This window comes from Peromyscus eremicus, chromosome 2 (assembly GCF_949786415.1).
Source record: "Peromyscus eremicus chromosome 2, PerEre_H2_v1, whole genome shotgun sequence".
Taxonomy (NCBI): domain Eukaryota; kingdom Metazoa; phylum Chordata; class Mammalia; order Rodentia; family Cricetidae; genus Peromyscus; species Peromyscus eremicus.
The window spans coordinates 109,162,347-109,181,662 of NC_081417.1; the positions used below are offsets into that span (position 1 = coordinate 109,162,347).

The window sequence follows — 19,316 nt, forward strand, 5'->3', positions numbered from 1 at the left end:
TGGTGGCGCACATCTATAATTCCACCACATGGGAGGATGTGGTAGAAATAGCTGTATCTATCTAAAAAAAAAAAATTTATTTGGCTCTGGTACTAATAATAACTTCTGTGAGATTTGTAGTTGCCATGACTCCATTTTTAATGTTTCTTTGCTATCTAATGTCACCAACTCATATTGCATTCTTTCACTATAATGACTGGCAAGTCGCAAGGAGGGTATCAAAAATCTCCTTGGTAGTTCAGAGACAAAATGCAGAGTTTTGCAAGGAATAAAGTTAAAATGTTCTACCTCAAGCATCCTAGTAAACTCAGATATTATCTACCCCAAGCACTGATCAACCTTTACAGAAAACATTTTATACATTCTCAAACGGCACATAATTCTTTAGCTACACATGCATGTTCCTAAAACCACAAAAATATGCATTTGTATCAAAATATGACAAAGTATTCCATTAAAATATGTAATCTTTATGCTATTTTTAAGTTTAATTAACATTAAGGTACCAAAATTACCACCAACAAAATATGGTATCACTGGTAAAAAGTATATAGGACATATATAATACTTCAAAGATGACACAACAAAATCTGCAATCTAGCTGAGAATGTGTAGCCTGTATCACGACGAATCATCAGAAAAACTCATTATTGAAATGAATAATGCTTTTCGGTAAGGGAAGTTCAACGTTTTTTTAAGAAAGACAAAAGGCTATGGAAATATTAAAGGTCAAGGAATCTAAATAGTCATGACAATTAAATATTACAAATGACCGGACTAGAGGGGGAATAAGGGCTGAAGTGAACTGAATCAAGAGAAATTGAGATACTGATGGTAGACAGATAAAAGCCTTTTATGAATGTTAAATTTCCTGAAATTGATACTCAACAGTTATATAAAGGCTAGGACTGTTCCTTTGAATACACAATGTAGCATTTAGGGATAATGTGTCACACCACAAGGTGACTTAAGCATCATTCAGACACAAAAATTACACATGTAGGTCCTGAGAAACGGCTCAGCAGGTAAAGGTGCTTGCCACCCTGAGTTCAATCCCTGGAACCCATGTAAACATAGGAGAGGAAATATTTGTTGTTTGACCTCCACACATGGGCAGACATACATACATCATACACACATACACAAAAATATTAAGTTTTTTTAAAGTATATGTATATATAAATAAAAGGTGTGTAAAAAGGATAAAATGTTAATAAAAAGTAAATCTAGATAAATGCTTTAAGGATTTCACCTTTACTAGTCTGATTTTTACAATGAATTTAGTCTAAAATTACTTCCAAATAAAATGTTTAAGTACAAATGCAATAAAAACTGATCAAAGTCCCTAAAATATTCTTCAAATAAGATTCTTTAAGATTATCTACTGTTATAAACAATTTATTTTTTATAGAATACATAAAATTCTATTTTAAGTTAGGTTTGATCAGGCTGTTGAAGTCACAAAACAGAATTTCCATAAATAGCTACAGTACACCACCCTGTGGCAGAAACATGAAAAGACAGATTTTTTTTTTTTTTTTTTTTTTTTAATCAGAAGTAGCTCTTAATGACTTAAAACTTACAAATCAGTACTAAGCAGAGCATGGTGATGCACGCCTGTAATCCTAGTACTCAAAGAGGAAGGGACAGGAAGATTGCCAAAAGTTCAAGGCCAGCCTGAACTACAGAGGGAGACCTTGTCTAAAAATAAACAAGCAAATAAAATAAATACAAATCAAAACTAATACTAGATAATTGTAAGATGTAAATTTCACAACTAAAATTGTCACACAGGTTTAGTTCTTTAACACAAATTAAAATTTTTCACTAAACAGAAGAACACTACAACATGTATGTATTTCTCTCTTTCAGGTTTATAATAAGTCTGATGGGGTTGGGGATTTAGCTCAGTGGTAGAGCGCTTGCTTAGCAAGCGCAAGGCCCTGGGTTCGGTCCTCAGCTCTGGAAAAAAAAAAAAAAAAGACAAAATAACAAAGAAGTCTGAGTCTACTTTATAATAATAAAATATGCTAGTTGCCCAAACTAGGAAAAACTAAGAAAAAAGCCTGCAATTGATATTTAAAGGCTATTTGACTGTACTTTGTACTAAAAACTTTAAAACTAAGATTATTAGAGTAAACAACTGGAGATTGAAGAGAACTTAAGGGAGAAAACATACGACAAAGCCAGTCTGACTAAGAGTCTACAATTATCTTTGTGATTCTATTTAAAACAAGTTAGGAATAAGCTTAATTTTATTTTTACTTTCCTAATTCTCTTCTCCACCTGCATTCTTTCTTTAACACAGCTAAATTTACAATCAATGACCTTGTTATAAGAGGACTCTATTTGCAGCCCTAACTTACGTCCTCAAACTGACATAAGCCCAACTTTCTTTTGCATGACACTACTCCCTCTTTAAAATAATAATAATAATAATAATAATAATAATAATAATAATAATAATAATTTTTTATTGATTTTTAGGGAATTTCTTATCATGTACCCCAATCTCCCTCATTTCTCAGTCCTTCTATATCCACCCTTCACCCTTACAGTGCCCCCCAAAAAATAAAAAACTAAAAATATTAACTAAAAAAGGCAACCCACTTCACTCCTCCGTCTTTCCTGCCTCTCCATCACCTCTTCCTTTGTCTTAGCGGCACTGGGGCTGTGGTGTGTCATGCAGTAGACCCTTTCGTCCAAACAGCTTTACTTACAAATGTTCTTTGTAACGAGTTGTTGGTCGGGTTCAAGGCCTCTGGCTTCCGGTACACTATCAATACTGAACCCTCACTGAAACTCCTCAGATATCCTGTTGTTGCCCGAGTCATAGAGATCCTGCAGCTATGGTTCCACAGGACCAGTCCCTCAGAGAGATCCCGCAGGTCATAGATGGGGTAGATGTTGGGATAGGCCAAGTCAAAGCACTGGATGTGGGCCTGGGTGGTAGCTAAGTTGGTCAGTCCCGGCATAGATGGGGTAGATGTTGGGATAGGCCAAGTCAAAGCACTGGATGTGGGCCTGGGTGGTAGCTAAGTTGGTCAGTCCCGGCCTCAGCTGGGATTGACCCCCTCAGGCGAGGGATGGAGATAGCTATCCGGCACACACGCCATCCGGAGTCAGCTTTCCCAAGTCCACGGTGAGGGGTGGACCCATCTCTCCTGAGTGCAGGGCCGGCTCCCCAGGGCTGGGGTCATCAGGGCCAGCTCCCCTGTTTAGGGCAGAGCCAGCTCTCCCAGGGCCGGCAAGCTCAGTATGGCCCTCAGATTTCAACATACTCTCCCTCCACCCCACCCCCACCCCGTGGTAACATGGGCTACAGACCCCAGCTGTAGCAGGACCACGGACCCAGGCATGGCCCTTGGCAGCTCGAGCCCGACAACACCATCGTCCCAATAGCAGTGCAGGTCACCCAGATCTGCAGGGCCCCGTGGCAGCAAGGCCCTTTGACACTAACATGGCCACAAGGGGCAGCCTAGACCCCCAGGCATATGGCCTTTGGTGGCAATATGGGCTAAAAACACCAATACAGACCGCAGCTGTGGTAGGGCCATGGATCCAAACATTGTCCTCAGCAGCAGCCCTGCCTAGATGTCACCATGGCCCCACATGGCAGCACAGGCCACTCAGAGCAGTGTAGCCCTGGCAGCAGCATGACCCTCAGGTACCAACATGGCCCCTGGTGGTGGCCCAGATCCCAAGCATCTACATAGCCTTCGATGGTAACAGGAGCCACTGATATCAACACAGACTCTGGCTATGGCAGGGCCACAGACCCAGACATGGCCCTCAGCAGCTGCTCGGGCTGGATGTCACCATGGCCCTCGATAGTACTCTTTCCTTTCTTACAACACAATGTTGTTTTTTTAAATGACATTAACACACTGGGGAAATTTATGGAACTTAATCCAAAACAACTAGGTGTGAATTAACAAAAGCTTGAAACATGTTTATGTGTGTGTGTGTGTGTGTGTGTGTGTGTGTGTGTGACACACGAAGTTGCTCAAGGAGGCCAGAAGAGGGTATCCCTGGAGCTGGAGTTACAGAAAGTTAGGAGCAGCTGACATGGGTGCTAGGAACTCAGCTCCAGTCCTCTGCAAGAGCAACAAGTATTCTTGATGGCTGAGCCAGCTCTTCAGCCCTTAAAATGTATTTCTAAAGGGAGAGGAAGAGTAATCAATTTCTTGTCCAAATGAAAAGTGTTAGGAAAATCTCTCAACGAAAAGATCAACAAGACAAAGACAGTTTGATTTTTCTCAAAGGGCAAAGGTCAACTGGCAAAACCAGGTAAACTAGTAAAATAAAGGATATATATAGTGCTGGATTCTCTCCACACTCAATATAAAAGAAGAACAAGAAAAATTTAATGGAAAAAGGACAGCCTTTGAACTAATGCTGTTAGTCAGTTAAACAGCTTACAGATGATCTTGATCCATATTTTATATCATATTCAAATAGTACTTCTGAATGGCTACAGACCCAAATGTCTAAATCTGTAAACCTTTGGAAAACACCGGAAAATTTTTGGTTTACACTAGGATAAGCAAACAGCAGAAACAGCAGATCTGACAATCTGAGTTCAATCCCTGGATCCTGCAGTAGAAGAGAATCAACTTTCCAGGGTTGTCCTCTAACCTCCACCCATGTGCCATGGCTATTGCACCTGCACTTACTTCACACACACACACACACACACACACACACACACACCAAGTAAATAAAATAATTTTAAAACATGACCTACAAAAAAAATAATTGCTAAGTTGGATTTCATCAAAATTTAATATTTCTTTTTTTCCAAAAAGACTAAGACAATGAAAAGCCAAATCACAGAGTAGAGAAAGTAATTGTAAGCCACATATCTGATAAAGAACAAGTATCCAAGCCAGGTGGCTAGCATGGGCCAACAATCCGAGATATTTGGAAAGCTGATGCAGGAGGATTACTTAAGCCCAGGAGTTAAGCTCAGTCTGAACATCACAGTGCTTCTTGTCTACAACAAAACAACTTGAATCTGGAATATATAATAACTGTAGTTTGAATGTGAGGTTTCCCTATAGGATCCTGTATTTGAACACGGTCCTCAACTGGTGACAGTGTTTAGGAAGGCTATGGAGGCAGAGGCAGGCAAATTTCTGTGAGTTCCAGGCCAACCTGGTCTACAAAATGAGTTCCAGGACATCCAGGACCACACAAAGAAATCCTGTCCCAAAAAACAGAGAGAAATAAAACAGAGCATAAATTCACTATATTAATATTCTGAAAGTCAGAAGTACTGTGTGGATCTTGCTGGATCAAAAGGATCTAGACTTGGTATGGATCCATCTTCTGTTCTTTTGGGTTCTGGACAGAATTATGTTCCTCGAGGCTGTAGAAACTGTTTTCCTGTTTGAAAACTAAAGATAACTGTTACAGCCTGGATCTTTTTATTTTTTTATTTTTTTTGTTTTTTCGAGACAGGATTTCCCTGTGTAGCTTTGCGCCTTTCCTGGATCTTGCTCTGTAGACCAGGATGGCCTTGAACTCACAAAGATCCACCTGCCTCTGCCTCCGATCGCTGGAATTAAAGGTGTGCGCCGCCGCTGCCGCCACCATCACCACCGCCCTCCCCCCCTCCCCTCACCCCCCACCCCTGCCCAGCCTGAATCTTTGATGTCATATCTTTCTTCTCTCTGTCTCTCTTTCTCTCTCTCTCTCTCTCTCTCTCTCTCTCTCTCCCTCGCTCCCTCCCTCTCTCTCTCCCACTTTTAAGAAGGTTCAGATGATTATAGAAGACCCACATGGGTAATTCAGGATAAGCCCCATATCAAAAGGTTGTTAATCTTAAATCTAAAGTCTGTTTTGCTATATAAAGCAATATATTCTCAGGGTCTGGAGACTAAGGTGTAAACACCATTAATATGCCATTATTCTTAGAGCATCTCAACTGGGGAATTAAAAACTCATATACCCACAGAATGGAGAACTACTCAGCAATGGGAGGAAATTACTGAAATTCAAAACATGTATGAGCCCCAGATATACTACTGACTTTAGTAAACCAGCCTCAAAAGACTATATGTGGGGCTGAAGAAATGGCTCAGGGATTAGGAGTACTTACTGCTCTATTAGAGAACCAGAGTTCAGATCCCAGCACCTTCATTACTGACTCACAAATCCTTAAAACTGGCAGTCAACTGTAATCTTCAAACACTATACAAAGAATCCAAACAACCCATTTGTTTCTACAAAGCCTTCCCAAGTACCAAATAAATCAAGTTTTGTCTCTACTGCATCCTCTTCCACAAGTGACACCAGCATTCAATCCTACCCTAACCAAAGGGGAGGTCATTTCCATTCGTTTCTCACATATCATATAATTCAGAGTCAAGAGTCACCACCTCCCAGTTCTTCCTCAGGTCTCTGATTCTCTGAAAACATGCTGCTTGAAACTCAAGGTTTTTGGACAAGCAATCCTCTAAATAAAAAATGAACTCACCAGAACCAACAAAGGGAGTGTCTTCTTTTGCTGTGTCTACATAATCTTGTTTTCATGTCTTTTCCAATAATGAAAATTAACCTATCACTTTAAAAGTATCTAAATGTGCAACATGAAATAGAACCAGCAGGTACCATTACTTTATGTGTGAGATTCTAGCTAAACATTATAAATAATGATGCTGTCAGTGATTCCATAATACTTTCCCTAAAGTTTTTCTGAAAACTCTACCCTGTTATTTCAGGGTAAACTATGGTAGGTAGAATATTCTGTTATACCCTAATATATATATATATATATATCACATGTGAACATAACTGTGTCCAAATAACCAGTTTATTATTCTTTGCTGCCTAAAAGCATAGTCAGTTCTTTATTAGACATATATGAGAATTAAACTCAGAGAATGCTGTGAGAAGAAAATCCTCTAATGCATTAATATAGGTATATATAAACAGAACCTTTTGTACTGGTTACTTTTCTCATTACTGTTTCAAATACTTGACAAAAACAAAAAACAAAAAAAACAAAAAAAAATGAGGAAGGATTTATTTTGTTTCATGGTTTAAGAAGATAAAGTCCATCACAGCAAGGAAGACAGGGTAGAAGAAATGACTCATGGCTACACCAGCAGAAACAAAGCAGATGCTTATTACACAGTATCAACTGGGGGTGGGGATGTGAATATGAATATGGAAGCAGGGCCCCAGTGACCACTTCCTATTTAGACCCCACCTCCTACAGGTTCCACAGCCTCCCAAAACAGTGCCACCAGCTGAGGACCAAGTGTTTACACATGAACCTATGGAGGACATTTCACATACAGAACCTAATATTCTACACATGCCTCCAACAGGCTCATGGCCATCTTATCATATAAAGTATGTTTGCCAAACTGGACATTAAATGCATGCACTGCCACACCTAGACACAACATCATATTTTTAATAAGGGGGGGGGGACACATAAGCAATGAGGTATTTTTTATAAAATAGTAAAGAATAACTAAGAGGCCCTGGGACACAGCCAGTCCCCAGGAACCCCCACCCATCTCTGCCCCAGTTGCCAGTTAGCAGGGAAAACTCCTGTGGCCAAGCTCCCCCACCAAAACCTCCCATCAGACCCTGCAATCTACAAGACTCACACCCTACCCCAATACCCATCTGCCTGTGACCCCAGTAACTTCCTGAGACACGGAATCCACCAGCTCTCATTGAACCAAGAGCTCTCATTGGACCAAGAGTAACTTCCTGAGACACAGAATCCACCAGCTCTCATTGAACCAAGAGCTCTCACTGGACCAAGAGTTGCCGGCCAGCAGGGAAGACTCCTGGAGTCAGACTCCCCCAGCAAAACCCCTCATTGGACCCACCAATCTATAAGACCCATGCCCTGCCCCAATATCCATCCCCCTGCAACACTAGTGGCTTCCTGAGACACAGAACCTGCCAGGTCTCATCGGACCAAAAGAGGCTTCGTGAGACACAGAATCCGAGGAGCCCTGATAAGACCAGGAGCCACAGCACCAGCCAGCTTGGAATGGACCAAGAGCAGCTCCCTGAAGTACAGAATCTGCCAGCTCCAATTAGACCAAGAGCTAAGTTTGGACTGACCCAGAGGGGCCCCCTGAGACACAGACAGAGCAAGCATAGACTGGACCAATAGCAGCTCACTCATACATAGGCACCTCTTGCACCTATTGGAGGAAGAGATGGGTAAACGTCAGTGCAAAAATACATACAATATAAAGAGTAATATGGCATCACCAGAACATAGCCCTTCTACAACAGCAAGACCTGAACATCACAATGTAGAAGCAGCAGAAAAAAGCAACCTTAAAAATAACTTCAGGCCTTTAAAGAGCAAGTGAAAAATTCCCTTAAAGATATTGAGGAAAACACAAACAAAAAATTGGAAGAAATCAATAAATCCCTTAAAGAAAGGCAAGAAAACCATGAAAAAGCAATTAAACATGTGAAGGAAACAGTTCAAGACCTGAAGAGTGAAATAGAAACAATGACATTCCAGAGGGAATGCTGGAAATAGAAAATCTGAGTAAACAAACAGGAAACACAGACGCAAGCATAACCAACAGAATACAAGAGATGGAAGAGAGGGCCGGGCAGTGGTGGCACACGCCTTTAATCCCAGCACTCGGGAGGCAGAGGCAGGCAGATCTCTGTGAGTTCAAGGCCAGCCTGGGCTACAGAGTGAATTCCAGGAAAGGCATAAAGCTACAGAGAAACCCTGTCTTGAAAAAAAGGGAGAGAGAGAGATAGAGAGAGAAGAGGAGAGAAAAGAAGAGAAGAGAAGAGAAGAGAAGAGAAGAGAAGAGAAGAGAAGAGAAGAGAAGAGAAGAGAGAATCTCTGGTATAGAGGACATAATATCGTCAAAGAGAACAACAAAGCCAAAAAAGTCATAACACAAAATGTCCAGGAAATCTGGAACACCATGAAAAGGCCAAACATAAGAATAATAGGAATAGAAGAAACAGATGAATACCAACTCAAAGGCACAGAAAATATTTTCAACAAAATCATGGAAGAAAACTTTCCCAACTTAAAGGAAATACCTATGAAGCTTATAGAACACCAAATAGACTAGACCCCCCAAAAAAAGTCCCCTCACCACATAATAATTAAACCACTAATTATTGCTGTTTCATAAAAGCATGAGGGCTTTGTGGGAATGTGTCTTTATTTTCTAGAAATTAAAAAAAATACTTTCAAAATATCTAATTTATTAAAAATAGAAGAAAATTGGTGAACTGAATATAGAAAATGATCAAATATTGGAACTAGGTAGCAGGAATACAGACATTTATTATACTATTCTACTTTTCTGCATGCTTGATACAGTAAAAAACAGTTTTTAATTCTTTATTATTAAAAAAATTATTACCTAGTTCTTAATTCTTTTATTAATTTAAAGAATTTTTATTTTTATTAATCTTTATTAATAAAAGAATTAAAACTAAACATACAGAATAAATAAAGAATATTAAGAGCAGAAAAGGAAAAAAGCCAAGTGACTTATAAAGGCAGACCCACCAGAATAAAACATGACTTCTCAATGGAGCCTTTGAAAGCCAGAAGGTCCTGGACAGATGTAATGCAGACACTAAGAGACCATGGATGCCAGCCTACACTAATATACCCAGCAAAACTTTCAAACACCATAGATGGAGTGAACAAGACATTCCAAGACAATACCAGATTTAAACAATACCTATCCACAAATCCAGCCCTACAGAAAGCACCAGAAGGAAAACTCCAACCTAAGGAAATTAGATACACCCACGAAAACACAGGCAATAGATAACCCCACAGCAGTAAATCCAAAAGAAGAGAAATACACACACACTACCAACAAAAGATAACAGGAACTAACAATCACTGGTCATTAATATCCCTTAATATCAATGGACTCAATTCACCTATAAAAAGACACAGGCTAACAGAATGGATATGAAATCAGGATCCATCCTTCTGCTGCATACAAGAAACACCTCAACTTCAAAGACAGACACTACCTCAGAGTAAAAGGCTGGGAAAAGACTTTTCAATCAAATGGACTTAAGAAGCAAGCTGGTAAGCTATTCTAATATCTAACAAAATAGACTTTAAACTAAATAAAATCAATCAAAAGAGATCCAAAAGGACATTACATACTCATCACAGGAAAGATCCACCAAGATGAAGTTTCAATTCTGAACATTTATGCCCCAAGTACAAGGGCACCCACATATGTAAAAAAAAAAAAATTGCTAAAGCTTAAATCCCACATTAATAGTGGGAGACTTCAATACTCCACTCTCACCACTGGACAGATCTGCCAGACTGAAACTTAACAGAGAAATAAGGACCCAAGAGTCAGAGACAGAAAAGTAGGCAACATCACAGGCTTGGAAGATAAAGGAGGGTTCACAAGCCAAAAGAAATAGGCAGCACCTAGTAGCCATGAAGTCAAGGACATGTCTACCCTGCTGACTCCAACGCATTAGCCCAGTAAAACTGATTCTTACGTCTGACCTCCAGAACTGTAAGATTAAAAAGCTATGCCAGGTGTGGCAGTATTCGACTACAGTGAACCCCAGCAGTTCTAATACCCAGGAGGGAGCAGACAGTGACTTGCAGGTCAGCTTAGACTACATTGTGAGACTCTGCCCCAATAAAACAAAACAAAACAAAACAAAGCACAAGACAGGAGGTTAAGAAATGTGGTATTTTGGGCTGGAGAGATGGCTCAGAGGTTAAGAACACTGACTGCTCTTCCAGAGGTCCTGAGTTCAATTCCCAGCAACCACATGGTGGCTCACAACCATCTGTAATGATATCTGGCACCCTCTTCTGGCATACATGCAGGCAGAACATTGTATGCATAATAAATAAATCTTAAAAAAAAAAAAAAGAAATGTGGTATTTTAAACCATCCCATGTTTAACTTTTTATAGTGAAAATAGGAAGCTAAGACATATAGTACTAAAAAAAACTTCAATAATTTCCACCTTATAAGACATTCAAGGTACACAGGAACAAGTCAGATAAAAAAGCATGAAGAAGCACTGTCAGGTGAGATATTATATAGGATAATGACCTTTTGTCAGTATATTAAAATATCAATTAGAAAAGAAAAGTAGCAAGCACTTCTAAATGACCTTGCAAGCAGGAAAATGAGATTATAAAATGGGTGTCATAGATACTGAAAAACTATCCCAAATTATTGCTGTTTCATAAAAGCATGAGGGCTTTGTGGGAATGTGTCTTTATTTTCTAGAAATTAAAAAAAAATACTTTCAAAATATCTAATTTATTAAAAATAGAAGAAAATTGGTGAACTGAATATAGAAAATGATCAAATATTGGAACTAGGTGGCAGGAATACAGACATTTATTATACTATTCTACTTTTCTGCATGCTTGATATAGTAAAGAACAGTTTTTAATTCTTTATTATTAAAAAAATTATTACCTAGTTCTTAATTCTTTTATTAATTTAAAGAATTTTTTATTTTTATTAATCTTTACTAATAAAAGAATTAAAAACTAGGCCAAGAGTGTTAAATAGTAGTATCGTACTTGCCTAGCATGTGTGGGGCTTGGCTTCAATTCATGATTTTAAAAACAAGTAAAAACAAACAGAAACCCCCCTAACAGTAAAAACTCTCTCAGCTGATAAAGGCAGGAAATGCAATTAATCTTAGAAACACACACACACACACACACACACACACACACACACACACACACACACACGGTGGCTCATACCTGTAATCCCAGCTTTCAGAAAGCTAACAAGTTAACATCTAATATTAACATAAATCACATAAATGCCTCTTCAGTTCACCAAATTTCATATATATATATATAGGGCATGCCCTCATCTTTAATACAAATTCACACAATCCATATATATGCCTACTCATATAACCAATATCCACATTTCTAGTTTGGGCTTACTTAAAATGAAAAAAAATTTTTGAGTTCAATTTAAAAAACGAACCACCAACAACAAAGAAATAAAAACAAAAACAACAACAAAAAAAAAAAGCTCACCAAAGTGAGAAGGGGGTCCTGGTAGAGTTCTGCTGCACTCTATGAGGAATTCCCACCTATGATTTGTCAGGCCACCTGGAGGAACAGGGGCAGCTCCTGGATTTGAGTTAAATAAGGATCACATCCTTAGAATGCTTTCTAAATAGTCAGGGAAAACTTGACCTGGAGCATGGCCAGCCTGCATAAGCAGCAGCAAGAGTTCTCAACCTCCTCTGCCATTCCTGGACAAGGAGCTTCTTGTGAGAAGAGGGCTGGTCATAGCCCCTTTGCTGGATCCCACAGTACGGAGTATGGCCCCAGCATGTTGCCACCCCTAGCCATGTACAGCATTGAGAACAAGATCACCATTAAGTATAGACAGCAAAAGGACTGCCATGGCTTCATCTAAGACTTCAAGAAGGATGGCTCTAAGTCTCATGTTAAGGTTGAGTACATGGATAGGCTAGGCTAGAAACACAAATCCAAGGAGGTTTTCCAGAAGCCATACCACTGCTTCTCTATGAAGGACTTGGACAAAATGAAGCAGAGCAGTGCCTAAAGAGGCTTACCTGAAGATGAGCTCCAGCTGCACACTTCGGTACTGTGACTTTGCCTGAGAGGCAAAAGGCCCATGCATTGTGCTCAGTGGCCACTCCAAGAACATGATATCAACATTGTCACTAAGTAAAGCCACCTCCCTTCTGGTTCCCTCCCACCCTTAATGTTAAATAAAGTTCCCTCCTTATTTAAAAAAAGCAGGTAAAAATAAATATGGTTACAAATTGTAGAAATAATACAAAAGAGGCAGAAATTGTCAATGAAGAAAAATCAAAATGAGTCTCATTGTATAAAAGCTCCTCCCTTGTAAGAACAGGGATCCAGCTGTAGACCCAGTTTAGTTTTGTTGCTGAAAAACTTACAAAATAAATTAGAAAATTCAGTTGAGGGGGAAAAAAAAAAAACCCAAAGTTTAAAGTCAGGCACAGTGGTGGCATATATATGTAATTCCAGCACTCAGGAGGCAGAAGCAAGAGGACTTGGAACTTGAGTTTGAGGTCAACCTGGGCAACAGAGTAAGACTCTACTTCAAAAAGAAATTTGGTATTTTTACAGTGCTACCCATTGTTTATTGTTTCACCATAGCTAAGCGACCACAACTTTCATTACTCTCAAAGCAGTTAATTACATACTTTTTTTCTATTTCATACTTTTTTCCTATTAATATTTACATCTTTACTTACATTTAACTAAACTGCACATTTGCAATAATTGTACTGGAAACAGGCCTGAGTTAGTCTTGGTAAGCAGACAGCTGCAAGCATGTTTCTGTTAGAGATCATACTCCAGAATAGTTATTGACAACCAATTCAGCACATTGCTGATGTCAATTTGTTTTTCAAATGAAATAAAAAAAAATGATCAATAAAAATAAAGCTGTAAGAGAAACTTCAATTTTTATAAAGGTGATGGTAAGTTAAAAGGAACCATGGTTGTGGAAAACGAACAATAGAAGGGAACAGTAGGGTACAAGTGATTTGAAGGAAGAAATGAAAAAAACAAGGGTTCTAATTAGGGATGGGGAGGGAAATTAATACAGAAAAAGGAAGAGGGAGGGCATAATAACAGTAAGGATGTCTGAAAAAGTCATATGGAATCTATTATCTGCCTACTTAAATTACATATAACACATCCAAATCTGTGTATACCTATATACATATAGTTTAAGTAACATTTCCCCATCTGAGCTGACAATGCTCCCCTCCAAGATCCATACACTAATAATAATTAATAATGACCAGGAAGGAGAAGCCTAGTTTTGAGTTCTTGTTCAGGGTCATCTAAGAAAAATCCTAAAACATAACCTTACTGCTGTTGTCCTTGGTTGCCTCCCAGAAGTTAAAGATAAGCCTCTTTTGCTAAAGATACCTTTCACTTCAGACACAGGACACAGAATCTGAGCTGGTTCTGACCTGAAAGCCTCTTACCTGAGGACTAGTTTTCATGGTACCAGAAGGCGTCATGAGCTTCTAAGGGAGGGAAGCAATCCTACCTGGCTATGATGCCTACAAACTAAAACAATGAACAGCATAGCACCACAGCCCTAAGGGTGTAATAGTGACACATACACTCTAGCTCTCTAATGGACTTAATACCCTGCTCAATAAGGGGGAAATCATGCCTGGTACTGGAAACCTAGCCATCTAGCTGGGACTAGCAAAGTCATGGGTCTTGAAGAAGAACCTACAACTATCACTTTACTAATCCCTAACTACATTCTAAATATCCTCATACCCACAGGTTTAGTCCTCAACCCGTCACCAAGAAAACTTCTCCTTGCAATACACAGAAACCACTGTAGAAAACCACAACTGATCAGAATGCAGAGAACAAGTGACTGTGTGGTGTCCAGCCCAAATGATATATTTACAACACAGCTCCTACACCTAAGGCTCCGAGATTATAGTGGAAAGATTGTATGAGCCAGAGGAACAGGAAGTTTCCTGTGAGATTGTGTCTGCTAGAAATCTCAGAAAAGCTAAACCCATGAAATCTCATCAACGCAGCTGCCTAAACAAGACCTAAATAAAAACACCAATAAAAATGCTAACATGGAAGTGGGAGAGAGCTCAGGAACCCTCAACCTGAGACAAAAAACCACAGGCAACAAAGGAATGCTGGGAGCAGGAGAGAGCATTCTCCTGGGAAGAGCACACCAACTAATTATATTTGAGACTATATATACCTATACGTGTATGTATGTAACAATTAAAGAAGTAGAGGTCATGAATTTGAGAGAGAGTTGGAGGGCCATGGGAAGGGTTGGAGGAAGGAAAGGGGGGGAAGAACACTGTAATTATATTTTAATTCAAAGAATAAAATATTTTTAAAAGATGAGAGGGAAAGATTAGGTAAAAGGTAAAATACCTGCTAGTCATGTGACCCAGTATTTAAACAAGATGAGGAAATTCACTGACAAAAGAAAAAAAATTCTAGTATAATAATTAGATTTCTGTGATTTCAAAAACAGGAAAAAACTTTAGAGATAGCTAACAAAACAACAAATAATCTTCTCAGTCCTTCAAAGCTCTCTATATGAATCATCAGGCAGGCCATACAGACCATTAAAATGAGGATTCCACCTATGGCCTCTGAAAAGTTCAATCCTATGATGTCTTAGTTCAGGTATCTGTTGCTGTGATAAAAGACCACAACCAAAAGCAACCTGGAGAGGAAAAGGGTCATTTTCATCTTACAACTCTCAGGTCACAATCCATCACTGAGGTAGGTCAGGGTAAGAATTCAGGGTAGGAACCTGGAAGCAGGAACTGAAGCGGAAGTCATGGAGGAGCACTGCTTACTGGCTTGTACACCACGACTTGGTCAGCATGCTTTTTTGTATACACCAGGACCACCTGTTCAGGGTAGCACCACCCACAATGGGCTAAGACCTCTCAAATCAATCACAATCAAAGAAAGTGCCTCATAGGTTTGCCTACAAGCCAATCTGATGGGGACATTTCCCAAATGAGGATCTCTCTTCCCAAGGGACCCTAGCCTGTATCAAGCCGGCATAAAAAATTAACTAGTACATATGCTAAGGAATACTCGAGAGATTCTGAAAAAGTATCTATCTGCTTATCATTTCCAAACAACTGGGTCACAATTTGTTTCAAAATCATCAGACTAGGAAAAGTTGGGAAGAGGTTTAAAATACCAGAGAGGAGAAAAGTAGATGGTAAGTTCGAAAGAGTTCATCATACATGTTAAAATTATTCTGCCAGGTGGTGGTGGCAAACTCCTTTAATCCCAGCACTCAGGAGGGGCAGAGGCAGGTGGATCTCTGTGAGTTCAAGGCCAGCCTGGTCTACAGAGTGAGTTCTAGGACAGCCAAGGATACATAGAGAAACCCTGTCTCAAAAAAAAAAAAAAAATTCCATACTTAATACAATTAAATATAACAGTGTCATACATTCCAGAGTGGTGACAGTAGTTGACTGAATCACAGGTCAATTTTCCAAATATATCATTCCCCAACAAGCTCAGATCTCAAGTCTATCTTAGGCTCCCCTTTTAAAAATCCCTTGACAGAAATATTTGGTTGTAATGTAAATTTGTGCTGCCTATTAATCAAGCTCAGGGGCATTCACAGTACTCAAATACTTTCTTGCATTTAAGTTTAATAAAAGTGGGTTATGAAAGACTCATTTCGGGCTGGAAAGATGGCTCAGAGGGTAAGAGCACTGACTGCTCTTCCAGAGGTTCTGAGTTCAATTCCCAGCAACCACATGGTGGCTCACAACCATCTGTAATGAGATCTGGTGCCCTCTTCTGGCTTGCAGAAATACATGCAAGCAGAACACTGTAAGCATAATAAATAAACAACATAATAAATAAATAAATATTTAGGGCTGGAGAAATGGCTTAGAGGTTAAGAGCACTGACTTGCTCTTCCAGAGGTCCTGAGTTCAATTCCCAGCAACCACATAGTGGCTCACAACCATCTGTAATAAGGTCTGTTGCCCTGTTCTGGTCATACATGCTAAATAAATAAATCTTTAAAAAAAAAAAAAAAAAAGAAGGGGGCTGGAGAGATGGCTCAGAGGTTAACAGCACTGACTGCTCTTCCAGAGGTCCTGAGTTCAATTCCCAGCAACCACATGGTGGCTCACAACCATCTGTTATGAGATCTGGTGCCCTCTTCTGGCCTGCAGACATACAGGCAGACAGAACACTGTATACATTAATAAATAAATAAATCTTTAAAAAAAAAAAAGAAAAGACTCATTTCTAACAAATTCATGTTTTGTTAAAAAGATACTGGCAGCAGTTGGCATTTGGTTAAACAGCATTCATTTTTTTAAAGTTATTTATACAAACATAGTCAAGGAAGTTTCTCTAACCAAATAAACTCTTAGCACTTTTCTGTCAGCTGAGCTGAACCACTAAACAGAGATCAACGTTCTTAGAAAAAAACAAAAGGTGGTGAGCAGCTGTGTTATGCTAGCTCAACAGGAAAACTAACACAGCTACTAATGGCTGGCTTCCAACCGAGCTTAGTAACCACACAGACTATTATTTGAATATATAAAAGCTTATTAAACCAACCAACAACAACAGAGTTCCACAACATATCATGGCTAGGGTTCAACAACTTACAAGTGGTCACAAACAAATTTTAGTTGCTGCTCTTAAGACAAAAAAAGCGCCCAGTAATTCCTAAACTAAACCCTTTAGTGCAAAGCAGTCATCAAACCTCACCGTTTATGCATTACATCCTCTTGCTCTTGTTTCTAAAGTATCTACTCTGGCTATGAAGAATATGTAAGAAAAACTGTTTTGAAGGTGGAATAGCTTATAGATAAAGAAATCTAGCTATTACGTTAAACTAATGCAGTATAACTAATAACCAGTACCTCCAAACTAGTAACTAAATAAAGTCAACTGATGCTTCTAACCATACTAAAGTTTAAGGCTCTCCAAAATCTGAGAGAGAGAAGCTGGGTGTGGTGGCACCTTTAACCCCAGCATTCAAGGAGGCAGAGGCAGGTAGATCTCTGGGATCTCTGGGAGTTCTGGGCTAGCCAGGGCTACAGTGAGACCCTGTCACAAACCAAAAAAAGAAGAGGATGAAAATAAGAAGGAAACAAGGAAGGGAGGGAGGGAGGAAGGGAGGAAGGAAGGATGTATGGATCTCCATATATGGTAATCAATCTTCATTGTTAAGTTAGACTCAAGACAGAAAGTCACTTCTGGGTGTGTAGATGAGTATTTCCAGAAAAGTTTAAGTGCAGGAGGAAGTCCCATGCTAAAGGTAAACAGTACCATCCCATGTGCTGGGACTCCTGACTGAATGAAGAAAAAAGCACTGAGCTCCAGCATCTGTCTCCCCATCATGATGAACTGTCTTTTGTTAAAGGTGAGCCAAAATAACACACCTTTCCTTAAGCTGCTTTTATTGGCTATTTTATCTCTGTCACATCAACAAGAAAAGTAATTAATGTGCCATGTCTTCTGTTTGACTTGCTTTGATACTGTGTTTTGTTTTGAAACAATGTCTCATTGCTGGAATTAAAGACATGAAGCAATTTTTTAATTTACTTTTTACGATTTCTAGTCTCTCTGTGTGCGTGTATACATGTATGTAACGACAGGCATGTGCAGGTAGGTCAGAAACTTGTGGGAGTCGGTTGTCTTACTTCCACTATGTGGGTTCTGGGATCCAACTCAGGCTGCCAGACTTGGCAGCAGAGGTCTTTCTTTACCCGCTGAATCATCTTATGGGCCTTTTAGGTCGCTCTTCCTGTATGGGAGGGTCATGCATCTGCCACAGTGACATGTAGAGATCAGAGCTGACTTCCAGGACTCAGTGCTCTCTCTACCTTGTGGGTCCCAGGGATTGAACTCAGGTGACAGCGTTCGATGGCAGAGGCCTTTACCCTTTGAGCCATCTCACTAGAAAATGAAGTAATTCTTAAAAAGTCCAATTCTCTTTTAAATTCTAAATTATTTAAACAGTTCAGTTAGGTATTCCAAAATTTAAGTGTATCTGGTATATTAAAAAGTTAATCTCCCATTGTGCTGTAAGCCCGTATTTAAGACCTTCTCCCTCCTTCAATAAATGGCATTCGGCAAAAAAAAAAATTAAATTAAATTGAATTAAAAAAAAAGGAATGTTGAGTGGGAGACTTTTCCAAAATAAAACCAAGAGGCAAAAAAAAAAAAAAAAAAAAAAGTTAACATTAAAAGTTGAACTTGCTAGTCAATTCAAAGCACACCCTCTGCAAAAAAAAGTTACGAATGGCTGGGACAGTCCCAGAGTCTCATATATAATCGGCAGTGTAACTTATTTTGAGAATTTCAGAATTTCCTATCCTTTAAAACTACAATACTATTTCCTCGTTGCTCATTACAACTTATTTTGAGAATTTCAGAATTTCCTATCATCTAAAACTATAATATTATTTCTACATAGCTCATCACCTATAGGGAAATTCATTTCCACTGACAAATCCTGCAATAAAAATGCATTCATTTAAAATTCATAAAAAGGTATTTAGCAATAACAGTTCTGAAGCATTGCTATGATTTCCCTAAAGTGTTTGTATTTTTATCCCTAACATCTAAAAATCCCCATGCTGGTTATTTTGCTGTACTATTCAAGACTTAAATTAATTACAAACACATTCTTTAGAGCACAATCATACTGCATTATAGGCCAACAACTAGTCTCATCTTCAGTGCAACTTTAACTGTAATAAAGCTTCTCTTCTAGCCAATCGCCAGATGGAGTCCTCATGAA

At 39.1% G+C, this 19,316-nt stretch overlaps 1 protein-coding gene across 2 annotated transcripts in view; it reads right to left on the reverse strand.

Annotated features, from left to right (window-relative positions):
• Positions 1 to 19,316, reverse strand: part of Caap1 (caspase activity and apoptosis inhibitor 1) — a 56,929-nt gene that overhangs the window by 19,475 nt on the left and 18,138 nt on the right. The window lies entirely within an intron of this gene.